This window comes from Polypterus senegalus, chromosome 3 (genome assembly GCF_016835505.1).
Source record: "Polypterus senegalus isolate Bchr_013 chromosome 3, ASM1683550v1, whole genome shotgun sequence".
In the NCBI taxonomy this organism is placed as follows: Eukaryota; Metazoa; Chordata; class Cladistia; order Polypteriformes; family Polypteridae; genus Polypterus; species Polypterus senegalus.
In genome coordinates, this window is record NC_053156.1 from 62,725,200 (window position 1) to 62,739,666 (window position 14,467).

Below are 14,467 nucleotides of genomic sequence, written 5' to 3' on the forward strand. Positions count from 1 at the left end.
TTTCTAGATGACTTAATGATATTTCAAAAGGAAAAAACAGCTTTACCCAGGTCTTTTGGATAATGTGAGCTATACCCGGGTAATGCTAGGTTTATTCAATGCTTGGGCTCTACCCATAACATATATAATATACACAAGAGACAACCCCACTGCAGTATTTACACATATAGCAGACAAGCATACATTGGGCCTTAGTAGCCAGGTTGCTGAATTTTAAAAAGGAAGATGTTACTGAAGATCAGTAACATTGATTGTGTGACTTTACACTGCAAGAGCCACACAGGATGGACGAGCATCCCAACCAGGAGAGGCGAAGGTTCATTAAGTGGATAGGAAGCCCCAGGTGGATTGACAAACATCCCAGCCGAGACAGAAGAAGGTGCCTTACCTGAACAGGACTCCCCAGGTAGATGGATGGACATCCCAGCCCAAAGTGAAGGACAGAGAAAGACTTTCTCTTGGGGATGTTTGTTCCCCAGGATGCTAGATGGCAGCAGCCCTGCATATCAGTACCCGGTTGGAAACCAGCAGGAAATGTTGGGAATTGTAGTCTGAAATAGCAGCCCTTCTGCACTTCCTGTTATTCAGGACTTTCATATGACACAGAATTGCTTCCAATGGGCAAAAGCCCTGGCACTAAAAATATTCCCGGGTCTTCAATAAAAGGGATCACACTGCCTTGTCCAGTTGAGTCAGACCTGGAAGGAAGGAAGGCAACACTCAACTGGGGGAGAGCAGTGCAGTAGAGAGAGGAGAGGAGGAGAAAGAGGAGAAGAGGTAACTAGTTTTTGGCTTTGTACAAGATACTTTGTGCAATAAACACCCTTTATTTGAAATCAGGACTGTGTTTGTGTGTTCATGTTTGGGGTTTAGGGCTCACTGGTGTCCCCTAGCCTTTACAACACAGAATGTTTCTTCATCATTTCACCCCAGAGTCTTAGGTTCAAAACTATCGCCCTGTCATTGCCTGAGCAGAAACTGTAACTTTACATTTTCTTCTCATGCCTGCCTGTTTTGTCTGAAGTTACTTCTGCTTTCCTCCTATTTCTCCAAATATGTGTGTAACTACATTGCTCAGAGATTCTAAATTGGTCCCCATATCTATCTATCTATATACACTGTATATATTATACATACTGTATATACTGCTCAAAAAAATTAAAGGAACATCAGATCTCAATGGGAAAAAAAATCATGCTGGATCTCTGTACTGCTTTGGACATTGGTAATGTGTAAGGAAAGAAAGGATGTCACATCGTTTGATAAAAATGAAAATTATCAACCTACAGAGGGCTGAATTCAAAGGCACCCTGAAACTCAAATTGAAAAAATGATGTGACAGGCTAGTCCATTTTCATTGCAGCAACTCAGTAGTTTATATGGCCCGCATGTGCTTGTATGGTTGCCTGACAATGTCGGGGCATGCTCCTAATGAGACAATGGATGGAGTCCTGGGGGATCTCCTCCCAGATCTGGACCAGGGCATCACTGAGCTCCTGGACAGTCTGAGGTGCAACCTGGCGGTGTCAGATGGATCGAAACATAATGTCCCAGAGGTTTTCTATTGGATTTAGGTCAGGCGAGCATGGGGGCCAGTCAATGATATCAATTACTTCATCCTTCGGGAACTGCCTGAATACTCTCGCCACATGAGGCGGGGCATTGTCATGCACCAGGAGGAACCCAGGACCCACTGCACCAGCATAGGGTCTGACAATGGATCCAAGGATTCATCCTGATAACTAATTGCAGTCAGGGTGCTGTTGTCTAGACTGTTGAGGTCTGTGTGTCCCTCAAAGGATTTGCCTCCCCAGACCATCACTGACCCACCACCAAACCGGTCATGCTGAATGATGTTACAGGCAGCATAATGTTCTCCACGGCTTCTCCAGTCCCTTTCATGTCTGTCACAAATGCTCAGGGTGAACCTCCTCTCATCTGTGAAAAGCAAAGGGTGCCAGTGGTAGACCTGCCAATTCCGATATTCTATGGCAAATGCCAATTGAGCTTCATGGTGCCGGGCAGTGAGCACAAGCCCCACTAGAGGATGTCGGGCCCTCAGGCCACCCTCATGAAGTCTGTTTCTGATTGTTTGGTCAGAGACATTCACACCAGTGGCCTGCTGGAGGTCATTTTGTAGGGCTCTGGCAATGCTCATCCTGTTCCTCCTTGCCCAAAGGAGCAGATACTAGTCCTGCTGATGGATTAAGGACCTTCTATGGTCCTGTCCAGCTCTCATAGAGTAACTGCCTGTCTCCTGGAATCTCCTCCATGCCCTTGAGACTGTGCTGGGAGACACAGCAAATCTTCTGCCAATGGCACGTACTGATGTTCCATCCTGGAGAAGTTGGACTAACTGTGTAACCTCTCTTAGGGTCCAGGTATCACCTCATGCTACCAGTAGTGACACTGACTGTAGCCAAATACAAAACTAGTGAAAATACAGTCAGAAAAGATGAGGAGGGAAAAATGTCAGTGGCCTCCACCTGTCAAACCATTCCTGTTTTGGGGGTCATCTCATTGTTGCCCCTCTAGTGTACCTGTTATTAATTTCATTAACACCAAAGCAGCTAAAACTGATTAACAACCCCCTCTTCTACTTAACTGACCAGATCAATAGCCCAGAACTTTCATTGACTTGATGCTACACTCTGATTAAAAAGTGTTCCTTTAAATTTTTTGAGCAGTTTTATATATACATATATATATACCTGTATGTCTTATACAAAGTATGCCATTAAAACTTTAACTAGTAATATTATGAATAAAATATTTACATTACTGTGCCAGTTTAATTTTAAGGGTAGTTATCTGTGCAGTGTTTACTTCCTCAGGACTACATTATTTAAGATTAGAATAAGTACAAATATAAATAGAAAAAAGTACCAGAATTTCTTGTGTTTTTCAAAAACCAATTGATATTTAGTGAGATGACTGGAATAACACAGATTTGTTTTCCAGACCTCTCCTTGAGGCATGCCAGCCATTCCATGTATTTGTTAACTTGCACCAAAAACACATCTGATTCAACTTACGAGGTAGTGATTAGCTGAACCAGCCATGCTAGTGGTGCAAGTTAACAAATAATAAGTGTATTGAATTGTAACCACAAATACTGGGGTGCATGGAAAAGAGTTTTGGAAATGGCTAAGCTAGCATAGTTGAACGTAAAAATATTCTTTTGTATAGGCCAGGATATAGTCAGCAAGCAGTAGCACACCAAACTGGACTTTTCTGGAAGTGTAGAGTTCAACCTATCATAAAGGAGCATAAAGAACTGTGCAAACCGAAAACAGAAAATGCAGTAGGAGACCTAAAAGCTGTCTGTATCTGGAGAACATGATTTAAGAGTCACTTCCAAATCTAGTGAAGAACTTACTGTTAACCTGGCAGAGTTATCTGGCAACAAAAATACACTTTTCAGCTCTGTAAAGCAGTCTTAAAACAAATGATCTTACAGGTTGTGTTACATTCAAGAAATCATTTTGCAGAAAGACAACAGACCGAAGTGATTGCAGGATGCAGAACACCATAAAGTATGAGATGACAAGCAGTGGCAGAAAGTATTATGGAAGACTTGGTCCAAATTTAAAACATTTTTGTTTCACAAAGATGCCAGCATACCAATAGAAAAGTTAACAAGAAGTACTGACACCCGTCTTTAGTGAGCCACAGTTACACTCCTGTCATGGTCTGGGGTGCATTTTAGCCAGCTTTGTAGGGGAGTCTGATCAAAGTCTATAGAATATTAACTGTTGACAATTATTAACAGATTGTATTTTGTTATGCTATATTTTTGGCAAAAATAATGCAGTATTTAAAAATGTTACCTTTCAGCATGCTAACAACCCCAACTTTGACCTGCAGTACCTGCAGCAGACACCTGTAAACAGAATAATAACACTGTTATATTGGTCACCTCAGAGGCCCACTCTTAACATAATAGAAACAATGGGAAAAAAAACACCAAAAAGTAGCCAAAGTCAAAAAAGTGTGATAAATCTTGAAGAAGCTCTGGAATAATTTATTACAAGACTACTTGAACAAATTGCACAGCACTGAACCAAGGAATGGTTAACAAATATTGATTTCTTTTAAAACCAAAAGACTATTTTGTTACTCTCTATGTTAATGGTAATATTATATAGTACTTTCACTGGCAAATACTGTTCAGATAACTAGAAAAAAATTAATTTCTTGGGTATCCTAAGATGTACTTACAGTATATATACAGTAAAATATATTAATATTTTTTATAATGGTTAATAATTTATATCTTCACACTTCTGTAGATCTCAATTAATGTATGGTAAACCTCATTATAAATAACAATTCAAAATTTCGGGAAACACAATTGACAAACCTCTATGAATATATCACCATTTTTAATTAATCCATCTCCTAACTACAGGGTCACAGGGGTCTGCTGGAGCCAATCCAAGCCAACACAGGGCCAAGGCAGGAAACAAACCCCAGGCAGGGCACCAGCCCACTGCAGGACGCACACACACACAACAAGCACACACTAGGGACAATTTAGAATCGCCAATGCACTTAACCTGCATGTCTTTGGACTGTGGGAGGAAACTGGAATACCGGGAGGAAACCCACGCAGACACAGGGAGAACATGCAAACTCCACACAGGGAGGACCAAGGAAGCGAACCCGGGTCTCCTAACTGCAAGGCAGCAGCGCTACCCACTGCGCCACCCATTTTTAACGGATACATATGGTAAGTAAAAAATATGTGATAAAAAAATGTGTGTTTGTCTAGAGCTGTTACAAAGCAATAAAAACATTTACTGCATATTAATAGTAGAGTTCCATTTAATTGTGATCATTCTAGAAAAATGTCACACTCACCTCATTCAAAAGAATTGGAATGGCTGGTAATTGTCTTCAAATAATCATCGCCACTTGTGTTATCATGAGAAAATCAGCACTCTCCTGCAAGGAAATGATTAAGTGATATTTATTTCACCACTTGCACTTACCAGTCCAGCCCTGATCTGTCTGAAATATAGTTTAACTTTTTTTAACCCTGTGGAAGAAATACATTGGAAATATATTAAAGAAAGAAATGTGTCCTCTACTAGGACCTCTTTCAGTCAGAAATCTATTCAATGCATCTTTAATTTCTGTTCATGAAGAGGGAGCACTCTGTTACAGCAGTCTACTAAGGGACAGAGTTCTGAACAGAGGTTGTCAGTAAATGGTCACACAGCAAAGACAGAGAGTCACATTATAGACAACTGAGTTTACATAGCAGAGCTACTGTATGACATCTGACATTTACTCTTATTGATTCATGAGCTTAAACACCAAAATACATACCCAAAATTAAAGTCTCAATTCACTACATTCTTGTCCTGTACAATACTTTCCAATACTAATTGAGTTCAACTCTTACTCTTTTATGGAGTTTCTGTGTATGTAACAACTGCCAAGTCTTGCTGGGTACACGATAGTCAGCCACTTCTTCAAAGCATCAGAACTTTCTTGCTGCTTGTTGTTCACTTCATCTTCATCTGGTTTCCAGATCAACAAGCTTTGACTATATTTATTAACCCTTTATGCTACTTCTAAAATATATGCTATATTTTTAATGTGAGAAGCATACCAAAATACTTCATGTTTATGTATATGTTTTCACACACACACATAGAGGATTGAAAATGTGACCCACACAAAAAAATCATTCTGGGAATTTAAAAATCTCACATGCTGCTGGAATTGAAAGAAATAGTCCATAAAGATTTCAACATCCTAGTTTCTGAACCTCTGAAGAATCACTGGAGCTAGATCTCACCTGCAGCAGACACAATGCCACAGCCACCTCTGGACTGGACATGAGTTCAATGTAGGGACTCCTCACACTCATAGATACAATACAGTTTATACAATACAGTTTATTTTTGTATAGCCCAAAATCACACAGGAAGTGCCGCAATGGGCTTTAACAGGCCCTGCCTTTTGACAGCCCCCCAGCCTTGACTCTCTGAGAAGACAAGGAAAAACTCCCAATAAAAACCTTGTAGGGAAAAATGGAAGAAACCTCGGGAAAGGCAGTTCAAAGAGAGACCCCTTTCCAGGTAGGTTGGGCGTGCAGTAGGTGTCAAAAGTAGGGGTCAATACAATACAATATACACAACAGAACAATTCCTTAAGACAGCATAATAAAAATTTTAGAATTACGGTTTAACAGTAGATGATATGACATAATTAGGTTTCGATATTTTTAGAGTCCTGGAGACCTCATCCATCTAGCTGCATCTCCATTTGGCCATGCCACGGCTGAAACATTGCTCCGATGAAAGGACCTCTCTTTCCCATGATTCCTGTGATCCTCCATCAGGGATGACTTTACCATAGGCAGGCAAACAACTTGGCAGGTGGGCCGTGGCACCAATGGCCACATTTGGGTACCGAGAAAAGAAACAGAATAGGTGAGGGTTAGTATTCAAATATAATTATCATGTTACTTATGTTATAGTGCTAATGACTAACAACAGAGATGCAGTATGTACAGTTAATGGATCAGTTTGGAGTTCACAATAAGCACCTTACATTGACACCTCTTGAAATGTGGCAGGATATCAATGCACATAAATGCAGAGACAACAAACAATCTCCACGCCAGTACAGTTTAGGTTAGGAATCAAATTTTGCCTTTGATAATTAAAATAAAAACATATATAAATAAAATACATATAAAATAGGCAGGAGGCATGGTAACTAACTAAGAAGGGGTTAGCACTAGAGCTACACATCCGGTGATTTGGGTGAAGGTTCAGGCCCATTGACTTTGGAGTTTGCACATTCTCCCAGTACTTATGTCGGTCAATAGTCAACTTTAAATTGGTTCACTGCTATCAGGCAATTCAATGTTTCCACTCAATGTACTCCTTAAGTTTATTTTATTTACTTATCGACTGATTGATTGATTGATTGGCTGTATTATCTGTCCCATGAGTCTGTATCCTTTATTTTTTATGTTTATGCTGCGGTATGCATATGAATTTCCCCTTGAGATTAATAAAGTTTATCTAATCTGAAGAAACAGTTTACTTGCAATGAAATGGTGTCACATACTGTACAAGACTGGCTATTTAAAAATCTATTCTGAACTTTTTGCAACTGTTTCAATACTACATTGTATAATTAAGTGTTACTCGGTATTTAGCAGACATATTTGCCCAAAATGACATCCAAAACAATTAATATATAGACAATGCGTGACTGAAGTAAAGTCCGTCCCTGCCCGTTGTAACTCTACAGCTACCCCCCATTCAACCACCTTGATCTACCATCTTCCTATGAGATGGCAATGAAGAGCACGATTGGATGGGCCAGCCTGAGGTGGAGCCTATCAGACACTGCCTGGCGTCACATACAAGGCTGGTAATTTAAAAATCTATTTTGAACATTTTGCAACTGTGTCAATACTTCACAGTACAATGAGGTGTTACTCTGTATTTAGCAGACAGTCAGTAATTATCCAACCCGCTATATCCTAAAACAGAGTCATGGGGACCTGCTGGAGCCAATCCCAGCCAACACAGGGCGCAAGGCAGGAACAAACCCCGGGCAGGGTGCCAGCCCACCGCAGGGCACACACACCAAGCACAATTTAGAATCACCAATGCACCTAAAATGCATGTCTTTGGACTGTGGGAGGAAACCGGAGCAAACCCCACGCAAACACGGGGAGAACATGCAAACTCCACTCAGGGAGGACCTGGGAAGTGAACCCAGGTCTCCTTACTGTGAGGCAGTGGCGCTACCACTGTGCCACCATGCCTCCCATTTAGCAGACATCTTTGCCCAAGATAACATCCAAAACAATCAATACAGTATACAGACAATGTGTGACAGTCGTTACATGTTACATAATTCAACCTTGTTTTTAATCACACCTCTGCTGAACCTGCTTAATTTAGAAGAGTAAGACAGAAAACAACCCATACAGACTCTGAGTCTCATCCTTTATGATATATAGCACCTTTCACTATACACACATCACATTTTGTTTTAAATAGAAAAGACAACAATATAGTATTAACTGTCAAAAATACACGTCAACAATAAAAATATAACCAGTAGAAAAAGAAACAACAAGAGTTCAGTAATCGCAGGAGCTTGAATGATCTTGGCAGAAAGAATAGTATCAAGAACAGAGACATTATGAAAAAGACAAATTGATTGAACCAAGAGAAGGGTAAAACCAGATAAGAGAGAGTTAAAAGAATATCTGATGAATTATCTTCATGGTTTATACAGGATGACAAATGCTGACATACTGTATATTCCACCAATAGGTGTTTGTAATTTCTCCTCAAGTCAACGGCTGAGTGTTCTGGACGATTCTGTTTGTAACAGGAAGTGGAAATGAGTCAGCAGAGGTGTAATGTGATCACTGTCTTTGGCTTTTTTGTGTGCTACTCACTTCATTTGTGAATTAAGAATGAATTCTTTTCCATTAAATTTTATTGTGCTTAATATACTGTGTTATTTACCTAAAAGTTAACTTGTATTTAAGAATAACTAAAAGTACTAGGAGACTGCCCTGTCATGCACCAGCTTTCTTTAAAGTTTATAGAAAACTGTACACAACATAAATACATAAACATTTCCAAAAGCATTTATAAAAACTCTGTATTCTGTATCAGAACCAGCTTTATTGTGGTATGGTGGCACAATGCTAGTATTCTGATGCCACAGCCTCAGGAGATTGGGTTTAAAGGCCAGGCCTGTGTGCAGTATGCACTTTCACCATGTCTGCATTGTTTTTCTGGTCATTTCGATTTTCCGCCCACATTACAAAGGCATCCAATTTAGGTTAACTGGCACCTCGCCCAGTGCTGCTTCCGGCATTGTCTCTAATGTTTTGTTTTTTTTTATCTTTGTTGCAATATAAAAATTATAATTACAGTAATAGAAAACAAATGCTAAATACTGTAGATTAACTGTTACATTTGTTGAATTTCTCCTTGGGATTAATAAAGTATCTATCTATCATCTAAAAGTATATTACATTTAAAAACTTTAAAAATACTTTTTTATTAATTTTTGAAGCTTTACATTTATTTGAAATTAAAATAGCTTTAGCATGCAATTTAACTTCATTTTTGAATATAAGTAACAAAGGTTCCTTGTTGATAATGTTAGAAATTCTGCCAATATAATAAGAAGATTCATTAGATATTTGTTTTCTTGGGCAGCACAGTGGCACAGTGGTAGCCCTGCTGCTATACAGCAAAGAGAACAGGGTTCATGATCCGGGTCCTCCCTGTGTGGAGTTTGCATATTCTCCCATGTCTGACTGGGTTTGCTCCAGTGTCTTCCCACAATCAAAAAAGATGTAGGTCAGGTAGACTGGTGCAGTTAAATTGGCCGTGGTATTTGTGTGTGTTCACCCTGAAATGGACTGGCACCCTGTCCAGGGATCGCTTCTGCCATGTGCTCGCTGGGATAGACTCTAGCTCCCCCATGGCCCTGCTCAGGGTGATGTGGGTTCATAAAGCAGGATGGATGGGCATTTTTTACTCTTTGCATGTTGTAAACTTATAAAAACTCAATAGGATCAACTTAAAAAAATAAAAATTAATCTTCAGTCGCCCTTCTTTTGATGACCATAGAAAAATCTGGAGTGTAGGAACAGATCCAAAATACTGTAAATGTAAAGTAGTTTCTGTTCAGGTATTACAAAAGGAGCAATTTCAGTCAATATTCTTTTTAAATTTGATCACAGTGTTTGGGAGGATATTACATATGGCATAATTTAAAACCACTTTCTCTAACTCTGTCCGTAATTAGATACAACTTCAAATCAGAAAAAGTTGGGACAGTATGGAAAATGTGGAAAGAAAAAAAAGTGCAGTGATTTACATTGACTTTTATTTAATTGGTGATTTACATTGACTTTTATTTAATTGCTGGCAGTATGAACAAAAGATATTTTGTCTGATCACCTTCATTTCATTTGTTAATATACATCCATTCCTGCATTTCAGGCCGGAAATGCCGGCTGTCCTCCCGGAACACATTCCAAAAAAAGTTGGGACGGGGGTGTTATTTTATCCCATCCTTCATGCAAACACATCATGAAGCAATAGGACAGGGTCATTTCTGAAACATTTTTCATTTCAAAATTCTCCACACATTCTCTGCTGCGGACAGATCAGGACTGCATGCAGGCCAGTCCGGTACCAGTGCCCTCTTCTTCCACAGCCATGCTTTTGTAATGTGTGCAGAAGGTGTTTTTACATTGTCTTGTTGAAAAATACATGGCTGTCACTGGGAAAGATGTCATCTTCAAGGCAGTATATGTTGCTCTAAACGTTCAATGTACTTTTCTGCATTAATGCTGCCATTACAGAATTATAAATTACCTTTGCCAAGGGCACTGTCACAACTCCATTCCCGGGCTTTTTGACTTGTTGCTAGTCTGGATGGTCCTTTTTGTCTTTGGTCTGGAGCACACAGTGCCCATTTCTTCCAAAAATGTCCTGAAATACTGATTTGTCTGACCACAATACATGTTTCCACCATGTGATGGTCATCCCTGATGCCTCCGAACCCAGAGAAGTTGACGCCGCTTCTGGACATGGTTGACATAAGGCTTCTTTTTTACACAGTAAAGTTTTAAGTGGCATTTGTGAATGTAACTCTGTACTGCAGTGCTTAATAAAAGTTTGCCAAAGTAATCCCTTGCCCGTGTGGTTATATCAGCTATTGATGAGTGATGGTTCTTCATGTAGTGCCATCTGAGGGATCAGAGGTCACAGGTGTTCTTCTGAGGCTTGCATCCTTGCCCTTTATGCACTTAAAATCCTCCAGATTCTTTGAATCATTTAATGATACTATGCACTGTAGAGGGAGAAATATACAAGTCTTTTCTTGAGGAACATTGTTTTTAAACACTTCAATAATTTTCTCCTGCATTTGTTGACAAACTGGAGATCCTCTGCCCATCTTTGCTCCTTAAAGATTCAACCTTTTGTGAATACTGCTTTTGTACCAAATCATGATTACAATCACCTGTTGACATCACCAGTTTGAAATCATCATCATTATTTAATATTTTTTGCCTCATTACTGGCTCTAATTTGCCATAGTCCTAACTTTTTTGGAATGTGTTGCAGGCCTGAAATGCAGAAATGGATGTACAGTATATTAATACAATTAAGTTGAAAGGACAAAACATGAACCAGCTTCAGTTCATACTGTCTGCAATAAAATACAAGTCAAGTAAATTTAAGAATCACTGCATTTAGTTTTTTATTTGCTTTTTCCATACTGTCCCAACTTTTTTGATTTGTTGTTTTATTTAAGAAGTATGGTCCTTACATTTTTCCAGCAATATCTGCAATTACATTATATATATATATATATATATATATATATATAGTGAGAGATAGGGGGCACTATCGCTCCCTTAAACCCTCAGACTTGACTCCAGACACCAGGTAAAAGTCCAAATTATTATTTTATTTGAACTATAGAATGCACAAAGCACTCTCCTCTCCACAATACTCAAACTCTCTACAATACACAATTAATAATCAATAATCACAATCCTCCACTCCCAGACATGTTGCCACCCTCCGCCCAGCTCAGCTCATACGTCTGGAATTTCCCAGAGTCCTTTATAGTACCTGACCCGGAAGTGTTTCCAATTCCCCAGTCCATGTCATCTCCTATCACTTCCAGGTCAAATAAAAAGTCTTCTTCCTCACCCCGCAAGCACATCATTCCTCTTGTCCATGTGACTCAGATGTACTTCCGGGGCATAGGGCCAATAGTCTTTGTTCCTCCCTGCAGCATCCTCTAGCGGCCCCCAAGGAATCCAGCAGGGCTGTGGATAAAAACTCCATTGTCCAGGATTCCCTGCTGGTCTTCGGGGCACCTCCATGCTGCAGGTAGGGCTCCATCTGGTGGCCTGGGGGTATTGGCCAGGATAAACGACTGGCCATATGCCACAATATATATATATATATATATATATATATATATATATATATATATATATATATATATATATATATATATATTTATTTTTTGGGTTTCAAAGCAATCTTTTTTTTCAAGATCACTAAATTGGATGCCTCTAGTGACATGTGTTAAGTTCATATCCTTGATGCTAGCCTACAGAGTAGTCAATTGCTCATCGCTGTTATATAAGAAGACACTTGTGAGGTCCTAAGCTCCTTTTTGACATCTCAGGTCTGCTGACAAACAGTGTCTGGTGAGGCCTCCTCTGTGTGGCATCACATTTCAATCCAGACTCCTTACATGTTCAGTTTTTAGCTGGTGGAACAAGCTGACCAGCACAATTAGAAGCTCAGACTTCCTCAATGTGTTTAAGAAATATTTTGTATTTTCTTTTGTTTGGTGACTTTCTGTCTAACTCATATTAGCTACTTGGTTTTTATAACCTAGGAATTATAAATAGCTTATATTTCGTTCTGAGCTCTACACTTAATGATCAATTTTATAACCTTGTCCTGTAACATTTGCTCCCAAACAGTTCCCCAGACAATCCCTTAATTACGTTAAACTTTTTTTGTAAGTCAGTTTGGATAAAAGTGTCTGCTAAGCAAATAAATGTAAATGTAAAATTGTCCCAGTGAGATGTTACATAAGGAATATTACTTTAAAAAAGGTATCTATTTTTTATTGCAAGATGAGAAACTTGATAGAAAACAAATTTTCCCTATTTAAGTTCCAGATGGGTTGACCAGAAACTTGTCAAGTATGGCATTTTAAATTCATGATTACAGCCTTTAGAGACAACGTATTTAACAATAGAGAACTCTTTTTTTGTAATTGAGAAATTTAGAGTAGATAAAGATTCAGTGTCTCTTTAAAAAAGGTACCTTCTGAATTCCTTGTGTTTTGGGCTAGCACTAGCCTATATGAGCTGGCCCACAGTGATGTTGAACTGGACAAAGTGGGTACAAGTGATGAACGTATGGAGTTTTGAAAAATTAACCCCACCACCACCTTTTTTATTACAGTAACTTTCGCTTCCTCCAACAGGAAGGATCACCCTTTATTGTCTTTAACAATAAAGTGTTATCCTTGACAGCCTTAGTTCTGTCATGCACTGTGTATTTTTGAGAGAATTTACACTTACTGAGTAAGCTACTAGGATCACTATACTAATACTGCTCTAAAAGCAACCTCAGTTCTTCGTGGCATGAATTTTACAAGATGTTGGAAACATTCCTTTGAGATAGTGGTCCATGTTGATCACGGATTCTACCACATCCAAAAAGTGTTCTATATTGGATTCAGATCTGGTGACTGAAAAAGCCATTGAAGAACTCATTGTCATGTTTCAGACAACTTTTGCTTTGTGACGTTACAACATTACATCACTGGCCTGGACTGCTGACACAAGGCAGGGTGGGTGCGTGGATGCATGCTATTGACTACAAATTCTGACCATACTACCTGTGTGCCTTTGCAGGAACTGAGGCTCAGCAGGCAAGATTACATTTTTCTAGTCTTCAGCTCTGGTTTTGGTGAGCTGTTGCCTACTGCTTTTTTTCGATTCCAATTTCAATTACAATTGCTCGGTCGGATTTTAATTTGTGTATTTTAGTTTTGTTTATAATCTGTGTTTTATCTATTGTTCAGTGTCCTTGAGTGTTTAGAAAGGCACCTACAAATAAATAAAATGTATTATTATTATTATTATTACTGCAAAGCCAACTTTCTGTTCTTGCCTGACAAGAGTGGACATTGACATGGTCTTTTGCTGTTGTAGCCCATCTGCCTCAAGGTTTGCTTTGTTGTGCATTCCGAGATACTTTTCTGGTCGCCACAGTTAAACAGAGTGGTTATGTGAGTTACCATAGCCTTTTTGTCAGCTCAAACCAGTCAGGCCTTCCTCCTCTAATCTCTCTGACCAACAATGTGTTTCCATCTGTGGGGCTGTTGCTTGCTGGATATTTTTTGTTTTTCTCACCATTCTGAGTAAACTCTAGAGACTGATGTATATGAAAATGCCTGTAGATCAACAGTTACAGAAATACTCAGAACAGCTTGTCTAGCCCCAGACATCAAGCCACAGCTGAGATCGCTTTTTTCCAAGTTCTGAAATTTGATGTGAACGTTAACTGAAGCTCCTGACCTGTACTTGAATGAGTTTATGAGTTACATTGCTATCACATGATTGGCATATTAGATTGCTGCATGGATAAACAGGTATACATTTATTCCTAATAAATTGTTCAGCATGTCTATAACTATGAAACAATTTTCATTAACAGGGGGGTCACAAAAAGTTGATGTCCCTCCCAAGAGAAATGAGCATGAAAACATAAACCAACCTGGACAGGATTGCACTTCATATACCAACCTAACATTAAATTTGTAAGCCAGTGCAATTATTCCGTATATAAAAATACAGAAATCACCTTTTAATAAGTAGAACCGCAGTCCATACGCGTGGCAAGCA

At 39.1% G+C, this 14,467-nt stretch overlaps 1 long non-coding RNA gene across 1 annotated transcript; it reads right to left on the minus strand.

Annotated features, from left to right (window-relative positions):
• Positions 1-201: 201 nt before the first annotated feature.
• LOC120525210 lies at positions 202-4,939 on the minus strand. The gene is made up of 3 exons (XR_005632903.1): positions 4,864-4,939; positions 3,831-3,883; positions 202-698 (listed from the first exon to the last, which is right to left on the minus strand). It is a non-coding gene; the product is annotated as an uncharacterized LOC120525210 (long non-coding RNA).
• Positions 4,940-14,467: the final 9,528 nt, after the last annotated feature.